Consider the following 14,472-nt stretch of genomic DNA (forward strand, 5'->3'; position numbering starts at 1 on the left):
AGAAGTTTGGAAAGGCCCGTAAGCCACTTTTTGGTACGTGTGCTCCAAAACTTCGGACGACCGCCTGGTGGCAGCAAAGAGCCCGCCCAGTCTTTTGTGTTCGCCAGAAGTTCCGCAAGCGGAAATAATCTCGTCCGATTTTTCCGGTCAAGGCTTCCTGAAAAGAGAGCGGAAGGAGATAAGCAAGCAGGCCGCCTAGCTCTTGGCTTTGGAAAGCCGAGCGAAGCATCGAGATTTATAGTCAAGGCCTAGGCTCCAAGGGTCCCCAAACTTGGCCACTTTAAGAGTTGTGGACTTCAACTCCCAGAATTCTCCAGCCAGCAAAGCTGTTGAAGTCCACAACTCTTAAAGTAGCCAAGTTTGGGAACCTCTGGAACGAATGGGCCGAATTGAAAGAGGAGAGCGCTGGGAAGTCGCTCCCGTTCTCCTTCGCCCTTCCCTTGATTTGAGAGGACGCGCTGCGGGCTCCCCTGAAACAAAGTCGGAGGACCTGCGAAGCAGACCCCCGCGGGAGTTTCAGGTTTCCACACCTTGGGGTTTTTTTCTCCATTGTGGAAGAAAAAAGAGGCCGCCTTCGCAAACGCCGTGGTTCTCGACTGGCGTACTTTGTCTCGGACACGCGGTTTTCCCTCTTTCCCGGATCCCTCGGATCGGTCCCCTCCGACCGAGAGCCTTTTGGGAGTTAGTAGTCGGAAATGGGAGAAAGGATGAATTTCGAAAATATCCAAAAAGTGCTTCTTGTCGAAATCGATCGCTCCGAGTTGCCTCCTTCCTCCTAAAGTGTTCCTAGGGATTCGTTTTAGCGCTTTCTTGTGAAAGCAGGACTGTGTTGTAGTAGTAGTAGTAAATAATAATAATAATAATAATAATAATAATAATAATAATAATAGAGTTGGAAGGGACCTTGGAGGTCTTCTAGTCCAACCCCCTGCTTACACTATTTCCCTACACTATTTCAGACAAATTTATTTATTGATTAGATTTGTATGCCGCCCTTCTCCAAGGACTTGGAGCTGCTTCCAACAACAGTACAATTTACAAATCCAATATTAAAAACCAGAACATATTAATAAACTATTAAAAACAATCGCACAATTCAGCAAACCATACATAACAGCTGGGGGAATCAATTTCCACATGCCTGGTGACATAGGTTGGTTTTCAAGTTTGCTGAAGACAAGAAGGGTGGGGGCATTCCTAATCTCCAGGGAGAGCTGATTCCAGATGTCCAACATTTTAAAAATTTCTCGTGTTGGAGCATTCACAACTTCTGGAGGCAAGCTCTTCCACGGATTCATTGTTCTGTCAGGAAATTTCTCTTTAGTTCTAAGTTACTTCTCTCCTTATTTAGTTTCCACCCATTGCTTCCTGTTATATCCTCGGGTACTTTGGAGAATAGATTTGTCTCGCTAATTGTTCGCCTAACCATTTCATCATCATCATCATCATTATTGTCAATACAACACAGCAAACGAGATCACTATGCTGGATTTCGTATTTCATCATCAGTCCGCCGTTTCCCAAGCACCTAGGATTGCATGATGATGATGATTGTTGTAATAATAATAATAATAATAATAATAATAATAATAATAATAATAATAATAATAATATATTAATATTAATATTAATATCTTGCCTATTTCCTTGTGAAAAATGTTTATCACGTATTGGTAAACCTCTTTTGCTTTCGAAAAACGAGATTCTTCAGGCTGGGAATGTGTAAAACGCTTGAATAAGAAAAAATATCCACAGCCGCACTTCTTGAGGTGTCTTCAATCGATAAATAAAATAAAATAACATCTATAAAGAGAACATTAAATGAAAAGAATGAATCCAGCCAAGAAGAGAAACGGCTGGGCGTTTCCCAAGTTTGGGATTCGATTAATGCTGGTTCCCCTTTCCCAAACCGTAGCTGGCTTAAAGCCCCCACGTGCTTTGCTTCACGGCACGTCTCCAAAATATATCAAAGCACGTCGGTCCGCGAGCCATGCGGAGTTCACACCAATTGGCGAGACTGAAATGGAACCGTCCGGTTTTTTCCTGCCTCCCTGGGAACGAGTAGCCCTGCTTGAAGTGTTTTTATATCAAGTTTATATCCGCCTTTCTTTCTCTCCCGCCTCTAACTGAAAAATGAGCCGGCCCAGGGGGAGAAAATGCAGAACAGACATTTTTTCTAAGATTGACCCTCCGTTAACGAATCAAAATCCATAATGAGGTGTCTAAATCTCTAAATCAGGGGTCTCCAACCTTGGTGACTTTAAGACTTGTGGACTTCAACTCCCAGAATGGCTGAGGAAATTCTGGGAGTTAAAGTCCACAAATCTTAAAGTCGCCAAGGTTGGACTAAATCGCCTTTCTTTTTGATTTTATGGTGTTGCTCTCGGGTGGAAATGGCGAGCGACACGGAACGCTCATGTTTTAGATTCCCACAGCCGAGTAATAATCGTCGGAAAGAAGTTTTGTCCACCGAGAAGAAAATTCCCCCGAGAGAAACCGGGCTGAAAAGCCGAAAGCCCCATTGGCGCGTGCGCGGAGGTGGGGTGGGGGCTGTGGGGGAGGGGTCGTCGAGGAATTATGAAATCCGAGCTTCCCTCAGAGTTCGGGTTAGTGACCAATCAAACCTTGACATAGGACTAATTGGAGGTACTAACGTTCCTTAAAGATAAAAATGCGTGAGAGAAAAAAAATATGTGAGGGCAAGAGAGAAATAAAGACGGTAGTTCTGCTTTTTATAAATGAAAAGTTGGAAAAATTCGTTTAGCAGCGCCGCATTATGCGTGTTGTACCTCATGATTTTTGACAAATGTATATTTTCTTTTATGTACACAGAGAGCATATTCCTTGTGTGTGCAATCCCACTGGGGCAATAAAGAATTCTATTCTATTCCATTCCATGTACCATTCCATTCCATATTCCATTCCATTACATTCCATAAGTAGTTCACAAATGGCTAGGTTCACAGATCCTTTAAGCCATACAATATGAGTGGCGGTCGCGTTAATTGGGTTCACACGCACAACACGTCCCAAAGAAACTACATTCGAGCTCGCTGAGTTGTATGAAAGCCGGACTCGTCTTAAGCCGTAGGCGCGCCGGGAGGAGCCCTAACTTGCTCCATTTCTTTGAATGTTCTTTGCTGGCTGGGGAATTCTGGGAGTTGAAGTCCAAATATCTTCAAGTGGCCAAGGTTGGGAAACACTGATTTAGAAGACGGAAACTCCTGTTTAGCAGGACTGCAAGCATCCGGAATCAAACAATAGCTGGGCTTTCACTCCCATCCCGTGGGACACATACACACACACACGATTCTGGATCCGCTCCAGAAAAAGATATTAGAAGTGGTTGGAAGCCAGAGAGTTCTTTAATGTGGGCTCCGAAAAGTAACTATCTATCCTTACGGCGATCCGTCTTCCTTAACTTCCAGGTAACTAAGGCGATGTTACGCAATACCTCCGGAGGGAGGGGGGCAGGTTGGGAAAGGGGCGAATGAGTGGCTTTGTGAAGTTCCTCCGATGCTTCCATCTCCCCCGCATCTGTGACATCTTACTAAAGACTGGTCGCCCTGGGGTGGGATGGGGGGACTTCCAGAGAATGGAATGAGGGTACTTGCAGATATCCTTAGCTGTCTTGGTTTATGTATGGTTTGTTTGGGTTGTATGATTGTTTTTTTAATAAAACTGTTTTAATATTGAATTTGTATATGATGCTTTTACTTGTGAGACACTCTAAGTCCTCGGAGAGGGGCAGCATACAAATAATAATTATTATTGTTATTGTTATTATTATTGTTGTTATTATTATTATTATTATTATTATTATTATTATTATTATTATTATTTATTAGACTTGTATCCCACCCTTCTCGGAAGACTTGGGGCGGCTCACAGAATACAATAAAAAACAATATGTGTACAAATCTAATAGTTAAAAACGATAAGCTAAAATCCCATTACATTAAAAAGCAGTTGATTAACTCAATCACATCTACACATAACATTTAATGGTCAGAGAGGAGGGCCATGATCTAACATGATCTAACTAATGTTGGACTTTCTTTCTTTCTTTCTTTCTTTCTTTCTTTCTTTCTTTCTTTCTTTCTTTCTTTCTTTCTTTAAAATATCTTCATTAAATATATACATTAAAATGAAACAGAGATAAATATAAATATAATACATGACATATCAGTCATATATGTTGTATTATGACAGAAATAGAAGAAAAGAGAGAAGGAAGAAAGAGAGAAGATAAGAAAGATATAATAGAAAGGGGAAGTTTGGGGAAAGAAAGTTTGGGGACTTCTTTCTTTAGGAGCTGATTTATAACCTCCCTTTTATTTTTATTTTTAATAGCTTTTTAAAAATTGAATTTTGAAACGTAAAACATGAAAAAATAAATACCCAAAAAATAAACAGTGCACGATAATACACAAAAATTACAAAAGCATTTACATTCTTGAAATAAGGCTGTTGGGGGGAAATTTTATAAATGGGTAGAGGAGAAGATGGAAACAAAAACGATTAGGTCAAGTAAAAGGGGATAATGTAGAAACGGCAATATAAAAAACTCCCTTTTATTTTGTGCCACTTCAGACAAGGGTGCCTATAGCAGCTCTCACCTCCACTTTCCCCCCTCAACAACAATCCTGCAAGGTGGGCTGGGCTGAGATTGCAAACGGGGGGAGGGGGGTCGCAGTCTCAGCCCAGCCCACTGGGGGGCCCCAGTTTTCTGCACGGCTTTGGTGCGCAAAGGGAGGACTGTCTCTGTTCTAACCTTACTTGCTGCACCAAACTGGCTCCATTGCTAATATAAGAAACTTATGTGTAAAATATACATGGCACACAAGTCAAAGGTCTGTTGCAATCAAATGTATTTTGTCTGTAGTCAGATACTGTTCTGTTGACTCTGGCACTCTGAACAGGGAGCCCAGCCCCAGAGGTGATTTTTTTTAACAGGAGCTTTTAAAAACAGCTTTATTACAATCTTTATGGAAAGTCCTTTTGGGGAGCGCGATGTATCATATTATTAACCTTACTTTACCTTACCTTACCTTACTACATGTATTCTATTCTATTCTATTCCATTCCATTCCATTCCAGTCATATTATTAAGTTTACCTTACTGTAACAAATTTAATACCTCATTTAAATTACCACATCATTTTTCTTTAATGCTTTTCTTGAACTCAGCCTTACTTGTATTCTTACCATTTATATTGACTGGTTCATAATATGATTTGATTGCTTATATGTACCTGGATTATCATTAAGGGCTGTACTTTATGATTCTTGAAAAATTTACCTTTTCTTTTAGGTACACTGAGAGAATGTGCACCAAGATAAATTCCTTGTGTGTCCAATCACACTTGGCTAATAAAATTCTATTCTATTCTATTCTACTCTATTCTATTCTACTCTACTCTATTCCACTCTACTCTACCCTACAGCCTGCTTAAATAAAATTAAGGCAACTGCACTGGTGTATCTAGTATCCAAATAGAATCAAACTAGATTTCAAGCTTTTAGCGATTGTAACACAACCACCAATACCCAAATCTCCAGTGTACAGTATACTTGTTTTACTTACTATAAGCCCAGATTAAATAGATCTTCTCCGCCAAAATAATCTTTGCACTGAGTTGGGATCCTAATGCCTTGGTCTACTAGCCAGTATCTGGAATTCTGGGAGTTGTAGTCTTGATATATTTGAAGGTATTTATAGCTTTGCTTTGCAGATAAATCATGATGTGGATTGTTACAAACCTAGTGTCACAGTGTTTGACAGCTTATGCTTTATGTCTGTCTTTTTCTGTGAATAGGCACCTGTTCTTTTCCCATAAACTACGATTTAATGAATGATACAAAGCACCACAAAACACTGCTGCTGAAACTGCATTCAGAGCTGCATTTCTTTCTACGGCTCAGATGGCAGCAACTTGTAACTTAAATCGGTGGTGGTCATATTATTTCTTATTTACATTGTTATTTCACCTCTACTCAGAGCAGCTCAAATTACACGGATTCTCCCATTCTTATCTCCACAGTGAATTTTTATGGGTTCCAGAGCTTCTGGGAGTTGAAGTCTACATATCTTAAAGTTGCCAATGCTGAGAAACTATTGTTTGTTTGTTTGTTTAATATTTATTTATTTAATTAATTTGTAAAGCATGTATAACAGATATAAGTGTAGACATGCTTATGAATACAGGAATTGGATACAAATAAATGGGGACATGTAACAACTTGTATTCGAAGGGGAAGAGAGGACTTGGGGAGGATATGGAACCTCATAACCACAACAAGAAACTGCCTCATTTTGTTAGTTGACAAATTCAGGTGTACCAAGGAAATCACAAAGCCAACTGAAACAGTTCAAATGAGCATTTTAATGTTGGCAAATAAGTTGCTGGGTGTGAATCTTGGCCATTTTTTTTCATGTGCAAATCATAGTTTGCATTCTTGTTGGTGTTATTTGATCTAAACGTTGGTGATGAGGTGATGGCATCTCCAAGTGGTCTGGACCTGGAGTTGCAGTTAAGCACAGCCAAATGATCACAAGCTCTTCATACAAGCAGTTTTATGTTGCTCTGAGTAAAACTGCTTGATTGTATGAAATGTGAAGCTTTTAAAAGTAGGTTCCTGTATTTCTAGGAATTCAGTTGACTTTTGTCTACTCTACTGTAATCTTTCTGAAATAATTGTCAACCCCTGTCTTGTTTACCAACTTGTTACCTTAATCAAGGATCCCTGGAGGTACAGTTTTGATACCTGGTGGAACACCTAGTCTCATGATCCATTATCATCTTAGGATAAATCAGCAGACCCATCTTCTGGTTTTAATTCTTTCATATTTAAGAAATTCTTTAATTCCATCTAGTACAGATTTCTCCAAACAGTGGCCCTCCAGACTGGCTGTTCTTTTTTTTATTTTTTTAAATCCACTACTGCGTAACACCACCAGTGAATATCTTAAGGGTTGGGAAAATGATCTTAGGTCAAAAATATGTTTATTGCATAGTCATAAACAAATCTTAGCAATTGAATGCCTGAGCCAGTTCAAGATTCAGCAAGATGCAATATGTTTTGACTCTATATCTAAGCTAAAAAAGTTTAAACTTTTTGTATATGTGCTGCAAAGCATATGATATAGATCAGTGATGGTGAAACTATGGCATGTATACCACAGGTTGCACATTGAGCCATGTCGGCATTGCCCTATGTCAGCTCCAGTTGATTTTCGGTCTTGGGCAAAATAGTTTTTGCCCTCTGGAGGCTTCCCCAAAGCCTCTGGAATTTGTGTAATGGCCCAATGGGCAAATCAAAGGTTCAGAAAAATGGACTTCCTGTTTGGCCGTTGGGCCATTTATCGCATTCCGGAGGCTTTAGCGTGGGGATGGCGAAAAATGGCCCAACGGGCAAAGCCGAAGTTCATTTCTGAACTTCCAGTGGCCCATTGAGCCATTTTTTGCTATCCCCAGGCTTGAGGAGTTCAAAGGCTTCAGTGATGCCTGTGCACATGCTTTGGGCATCGTTGGGAGTTATGCGCATGCACAGGGAGCAGCATTGGGGTTGGGCGCATGCACATGGAAGGGCATGTATGCACACACTAACACACACACACCTTTTTGGCACTTGAGCCAAAAAAAGGTTTGCCATCACTGGTTTAGATTCTACTCTATAAAGTATATTATTTTAATATATGATAGTTTTAAAAAGTATAACTGCCTCTTTAGGTGTCTGCTGCTCAGGAGTTATGGAAAGAAGACCAACCTGAAGTTCCAAGAGCATCATTGTCTATGTGAATTTCTAGATAGACCGTTGAACTTACCTGAACGGTCTTCTCGATGCACTGCAAGGAGAGTCCAAGATGGGTTATACTCCAGTCTGATTGGCTGGGACTGAGTTTTAATTTAAATAATTATTAGGCAGGCACCGCCTCCCCCCCTTAGCCCTCCAGTCTAAAGTAAGGCGAAGGAGCAGTAAAGCAAAACCATTTATTAAACAATTAACGTTCAAACATCAAACCATGAAAGTCAAATCCCCACAGAACCCTGGTCCCAACATCGGGAGGGTTTGGACTCTCCTTGCAGTGCATCGAGAAGACCGTTCAGGTAAGTTCAACGGTCTTTCTCCAATGCACTTGCAAGGAGAGTCCAAGATGGGATATGCCCAAGTTATGATCACAGGGAGGGACAGGACTGGACCAGGGGTTTCTCAAATGAACAGACCCCTTGCAGCACCCTTCTCCCAAATGCAGCTTCCTCTGAGGCAAAGGCATCAATCCTATAGTGTTTTATAAAGGTTGACGGCGCAGCCCATGTGGCCGCTCTACATATGTCTTCTAAAGATGCCTGGGTACGCCAGGCTGATGAAACAGCAGCACTTCGAGTCGAATGTCCTGTTATCCCCGGAGGAACTGGGGATCCTTCAGTTCGGTATGCCTCTGCAATACATTCCCTCAACCATCTACTGATCGTTGTGGAAGACACCTTGGTACCTCCACTTCTGGTGGAAAAGGACACAAACAGGGCTTCAGATGTTCTGACAGGCTGAGTCCGTCTGACATAGATTTTTAGGGCCCGTCTCACATCCAGTTTGTGCCATCTCAAAATGGATGGATGAGTTCCTTGAGTACAGAAGTCCGGCAGTATGATATCCTGACTCCTGTGAAAAGCAGTGTTTACCTTTGGAATAAACACCGGATCTAGTCTGAGCACAACCCTGTTAGGTTCAAACTTACAAAGGTCCGGCCTTGTAGACAAGGCAGCAATCTCAGAGACCCTCCTGGCTGAGGTGATTGCAACCAGGAAGGCAGTTTTAAGAGTTAGTAGTCTCATTGAGATCTGACGTATGGGCTCAAATGGAGGACCTGTCAAAGCGTGCAATACTAAAGGAAGATCCCACGAAGGAAATCGATGTATCACTGGTGGTTTAAGATTAGCCGCTCCCTTCAGAAAATCTCTAATCCAGGGATGTCTGGTAAGTGACCTGAACCCATCTGTTGGAAGGATTGTGGCCAACGCGGCGACATGACGGCGTAAGGTGTTAGGGGCAAGGCCCTTGTCTAGTCCTGTTTGCAGAAAAGTTAGCACCACCTGTGGTGATGCCCTCTGAGGGTCTAACTGTCGCTGTTCACAGAAATCGTGGAAGGCCTTCCATGTTGCCTGGTAAATGCGTCTTGTGGAAGGCCGCCGGGCCGCTTGTATGGTCTCAATGACCGTGTCAGGTAAAGCCTGTTGTTTTAGATACTCCCGCTCAAGCGCCACACGGTTAGCTGCCACCACTGCGGCTCCGGGTGTGAGAAGGACCCCTGCGTCAGAGAGATCCTCTGATCCGGTATTTTCCAGCTGGGCGCCCTTGATAGTTGTACTAGGTCCGCGAACCATATGCGGCGGGGCCAAAATGGAGCTATTAGTATCACTTCCGCTCTCTCCTCCAGAATCTTCCTTATCACTCTGGGGAGGATGGACACGGGTGGAAACGCGTATAGGAGACCCGGAGGCCATTGAAGAGTTAAGGCATCCACTCCCTCCGCGCCCGGATCCGGGTAACGAGAGAAGAAGCGGGGAAGTTGGGTGTTTAAGTTGGTAGCGAACAGGTCTATCATCGGCTCCCCGAATCTCCTTACCACCTCTTGGAAGATCCCGGGGTCCAGTCGCCATTCGCTCGGGTCGAGAGTCTGACGGCTGAGCCAGTCCGCCCACACATTCTCCACGCCCGAGATGTGTTCCGCCGATAGAGAAGCCAGGTTCATCTCTGCCCATCTGAGAAGTAATGTTGACTCCTTCATAAGTCGACGCGATCGTGTTCCCCCTTGTCGGTTGATGTGGGAACGTGTGGAGACGTTGTCGGTAAGGATGCGTACGTGGCAGCCCCGTACTAAGTGAGCTAGGCTGTGGAGGGCTAATGAAACAGCCTTCAATTCCAGGAAATTTATGTTGATTTCTATTAGGTCCTGAGGGTCCCAAAGTCCCTGCACCATATGTGAGGAGAGGTGAGCTCCCCACCCTGTCAAGCTGGCGTCCGTTGTTATAGTAACGAATTCCCTGTCCAAGAATGTGGAGCCCTTGGTCAGTGAATGGGACCTCCACCATCGTAGAGAGTTGCGAACTCTGGGACTGAGGGAAACTCGCCTGTGAGAATGACTGGTTTTGAGTCTCTGATATGGTAGCAGGAACCATTGGAGCGGACGCAGATGGTGTCGCGCCCATGGTACTATATCGATACACGATACTAGTGTCCCTAGGATCTTTGAAAGCAGGGCAAGAGTGGGATAACATTGAAGTCCCAGTTCCCCTAACAGAGTTCTGATTGTCCTTTGTCTTTCCTGGGACAGGAAAACCATCCCTTTGACAGAGTCTATAGTGGTGCCCAAGTGGGCGAGGCGATGAGTCGGTGTTAGATGGCTCTTGGACCAATTGACTGTAAAGCCATGGTCTTGTAATGTCTGGATTGTTAAAAGAGAGTCCCTTTCTGCTTGCTCTCTGGTCCTTGACAGAATGACGATATCGTCGAGATACGCCATCACCCGTACCGACTGGCGTCGGAGACTTGCTGTGAGGACGTCCAGTAATTTTGTGAATGTCCTGGGGGCGGAAGAGAGTCCAAAGGGCATCGCCTTGTATTGGAAGTGCGTGCCGTTGAGGTAGAAACGGAGAAACTGTCTGCTGTGGAAATATAGGTACATGAAGGTAGGCCTCCTTCAGGTCTATGGATGTCATCAGGTCGTTCTGTCTTATGGAAGCCAGGATAGACCTTAGTGAGTGCATCTTGAACCTCCTGTATTTCACATAGAGGTTCAACTGCCTGAGGTTGAGGATCATACGCACGCCTCCTGAGGCTTTTGGCACGAGGAAGATTGCTGAATAGAATCCCCTGCCTTGGTGATCCAAGGGTACCTCCTCTATGGCCCCTATCTCTCGGAGGTGAGACACCTCCTGAAGCAGGAGTCTCCGCTTTTGTGGATCTGACGGAATGCGGCAAGGGAGGAAGCGATGTGGGGGGAGTCGAATGAACTCGATCCGCAGACCCTGGGAAACCGTAGATGTCGCCCATGCATCTGATGAGGTGGTCTCCCAGATGTCCGGGAAAAGCCGCAACTTGCCGCCTAGGGGGATCTCGCATTGAGAGTCATTTGCTTTTCCTAAAGCCTCTGTTGCCCCCTCTGAAGGAGCGACGACCTTGGAAGGATCTGCCCCTGTCGGACTGGTAGGGCCTGTCCGATCTGAAGGATCCCTGGTTGAAGGAGCCCTGGAAGTATGGCCTCGACGCCTGGGTGTTGGTCGAGGAGGGCTCCGTTCGAAAAGGCTGCCGGCGCTGATAGGGTGTGGAGCGCCTATCCTGCCGTCTGTTAGCCCTGGGCATCACCTTCTTCTTGTCCTTGTCCTCGACCAGTACATCGTCGAGGACCTCCCCGAACAGCTTTTTCCCTTTGAACGAGGATGAGGCGAGGCTCCACTTAGACTTGACGTCCGCTTGCCAATTGCGGAGCCAAATGAGTCTGCGTGATGCCACTGAAGAGGCCATTGCCCGCGATGCAAATTTAGCGGCATTGACCGTGGCATCTGCTGAAAACTCAGTGGCGGCCAACAACTTGTTGAGGTCCTGCCGCAGTCTGCTGTCCTCTGGGTCCGCTCTGTCCTGGATTTCCTTGATCCATAGAATCATGGCCCTGTTGAAAAACGAGGCCGCCGAGGCGGCTCGCACTGCCCAGGCCGCCATCTGGTGGGTCCTGCGGGTCACGTTCTCCGCTCGCTTGTCCTCCGCCTTCAGTCCCTCCTGAGACTCAGAGGGCACTAGGGCATTGGATACCAGGCTCGTTACGGGCTTGTCCACCGGTGGGAATTCCAACAGTTCCTCCATCTGGTGGTCGAAGGTGTAGAATCTGCGGTCCAGATTGGAGGGGCCCTGGGCCGCCGCCGGGTTTTCCCACGGGCGCTGAATGGTCTCCAGGAATAAATTGGAGGATGGGATGTTCACAGTCTCCTGTTTGGGAAACACGAACAGACCCCCTGTTGGCTGAGATGCTTCTGGTGGAGCTGCCTGACCACTCTCGCCGGCCTGATCAATGGTCAGCTTGGCCTTATTTAGGATCACCTTGAAGAGGGACGGCCTGAAGAGACCCGTGTAGGCGGGCTGTTCCGGGGGTTGGTCATCCCCGGACAGGTCTTCCTCAGCCTCACTAAATTCCTCTCGGTAGGCCTCCTCCTCATCCATGGAATCTGTTACCGATTGCATGCCAGGAGCCGTCCAGATGTCCCTAGGTCTCATTGGGGGAGGTCCCCCGGAGGCCTGTTGGTGCTGTTGTGCTCCCGTGACCAGGCCCTGGTTGTAAGTGGAAGTAATCAGTTCCTGCAGGGCCGGGGGCATGTTCTGCCACGCATCCTGGTTATGGCGGAGGCCTGCCGCCGTAGGGGTGAAGGTGGCAGTCTGTCCATACTGCAAAGGTTGAGTGGGGGGGGTAGATGGAAGGCCACCCCACCGCATGCCTCCCCGGGCCATAAAGCTCAGGCTTGGATGGTAGCCAGCTCTGGCTCCCTCTCTCCGGGGACCAATCCCTTTCTGAGGCAGATGTTGCCATCCCCTGGAATAACGTAGGGGAGGCACTGGGAGGATTGGTAGTAAATTGCTGGGTGGGGGGCAAAGCCGGGCCAGCCGCCTTCTGTGATGCCTCCAGCTGCTTTTCCAGCGCCCTGATGCGCTTCTCAGCCTCCCTTAATGAGGAGCTCTGAGATGACTTGGTTTTGGAGGACTTTTCCTTGGGGGTGCAAGGCTTGGGAACGGTAGCCTCCTCCCCAACAGGCGCTGCCTGGTCTGCCATGTCCCTGGTATTAACTCACGGTCTCCGCTGAGCCACAGAAACTAATTAGGTCAGCCACAGGGATCTTTGCAGCCGCTGGTCGCTACCGGGAAGGCGAAAGTGAAAATAGAACAAGCCTTTTCCTCACTGCGCCTGTGCAAACAGCCTCTTTCTACGAGGCTTGTGTCCCGGTGCATTTCCAAGCCGGCGACCTCACCAACATGGCCGCCGGCTGGTTGTCATGGCGACGGGGCCTGATTGGCTGAGAGTAGTCAGCCGGGCCTCTCTGGACCATCCCAAGATGGCCGCTGGAGGACGTCACGGCGACCTCCCCAAGATGGCCGCCGGCCGTATCCCTGGCAACCAAGGGATACATTGCCGGCGGGCGGGAAAGGCGGCGATTCCCGCTCCCCTTGCTTCCCGCCGGCAAAAAAACTCACATCCAAGAGCCGATCCGCTGCTTCCCCCATGGCTCGGATCGGCTCAGCCTGCCTTTCTCCTCGGGGGTGGTTGGCGCAGGGAAACGTCCTCCCTCGCGGGCCGCCGTGAGAGGAGCTTCCTCCCGGCCCCGTGGTGTGTTCGCCGGGGGGGGGGACGGACCCCCCGAGGCGTCAACCACTTCCTCGACCTCCGGGTGCCACCTCGGGGGTAGGCAGCCCGGGCGCTCACTCCTGCACCCCCCGACGTGGCCCAGCAGAGTCTCCTCTGCCTGGGTGGGTGCCCGTGTGGAGGAGCTGCAGGCACTGGGTAAACCCACTGGAGGTTAAGAACCCAGGCCCGCCCGAGGCGAAAAAACCCCCATATGCCTAAAGAAAAGAAGAAAGAAAAGTTAGTACATATACAAACACAAAAATTAAGCTAATTACAATTACAATGTAAGAGCAACAACTCAGTAGTCCCTTTACTGCGACTGAGTTTTTTAGACTGGGGGGCTAAGGGGGGGAGGCGGTGCCTGCCTAATAATTATTTAAATTAAAACTCAGTCCCAGCCAATCAGACTGGAGTATAACCCATCTTGGACTCTCCTTGCAAGTGCATTGGAGAAGGATGGCCATTCAGATGCTGACTTGTCTGGATACCACTATAAATTGAGCAGATTATGAGCTATTTACTCAGTATGCTTGCCAACAATGAATTTAATTATTTGCTTCATGTCATATTTAATTATAACTATATGGTATAGTTTTCCACAAATTTGGTTAAACAGTGTTGCCTTATTTACTTATTAAATTTGTATTGCCGTCTATTTGCCCATGGCAATTCAAGGCAGCTTACAAAATAGAAAACATTTAAGATAATAAAAACTAATAAAAATAATCAAATTAATATAGTACAATAAGATTTGTGGTTCAGTGCATCATTTAAACACAGCCAAAGGGATATATTCACTTTAATTTTTAGAAAATTCACGCACTGCAACAGAAGTAGGCAATTTAAAAAAAAACTTCTACCATTAGGAACTGGGCTTCAGTCTCAACCATTCCCAATTAGCATGGTTTTGGAACGGTTAACATTTGCATCTTAACATGTTTTAATTGTATTATTTTTTATATTGCTAAGAGCCTGATTCAGACTGAAGTGGGAGAGAAATTAATATCTGAAGGTTGATGTGAGTAATCTCCATACAGAGCTGTCAAACCTGCGGCCCAGGTGCATCACGTGCTAGCCACGCC

Source organism: Erythrolamprus reginae, chromosome 3, assembly GCF_031021105.1.
Source record: "Erythrolamprus reginae isolate rEryReg1 chromosome 3, rEryReg1.hap1, whole genome shotgun sequence".
NCBI lineage: Eukaryota > Metazoa > Chordata > Lepidosauria > Squamata > Dipsadidae > Erythrolamprus > Erythrolamprus reginae.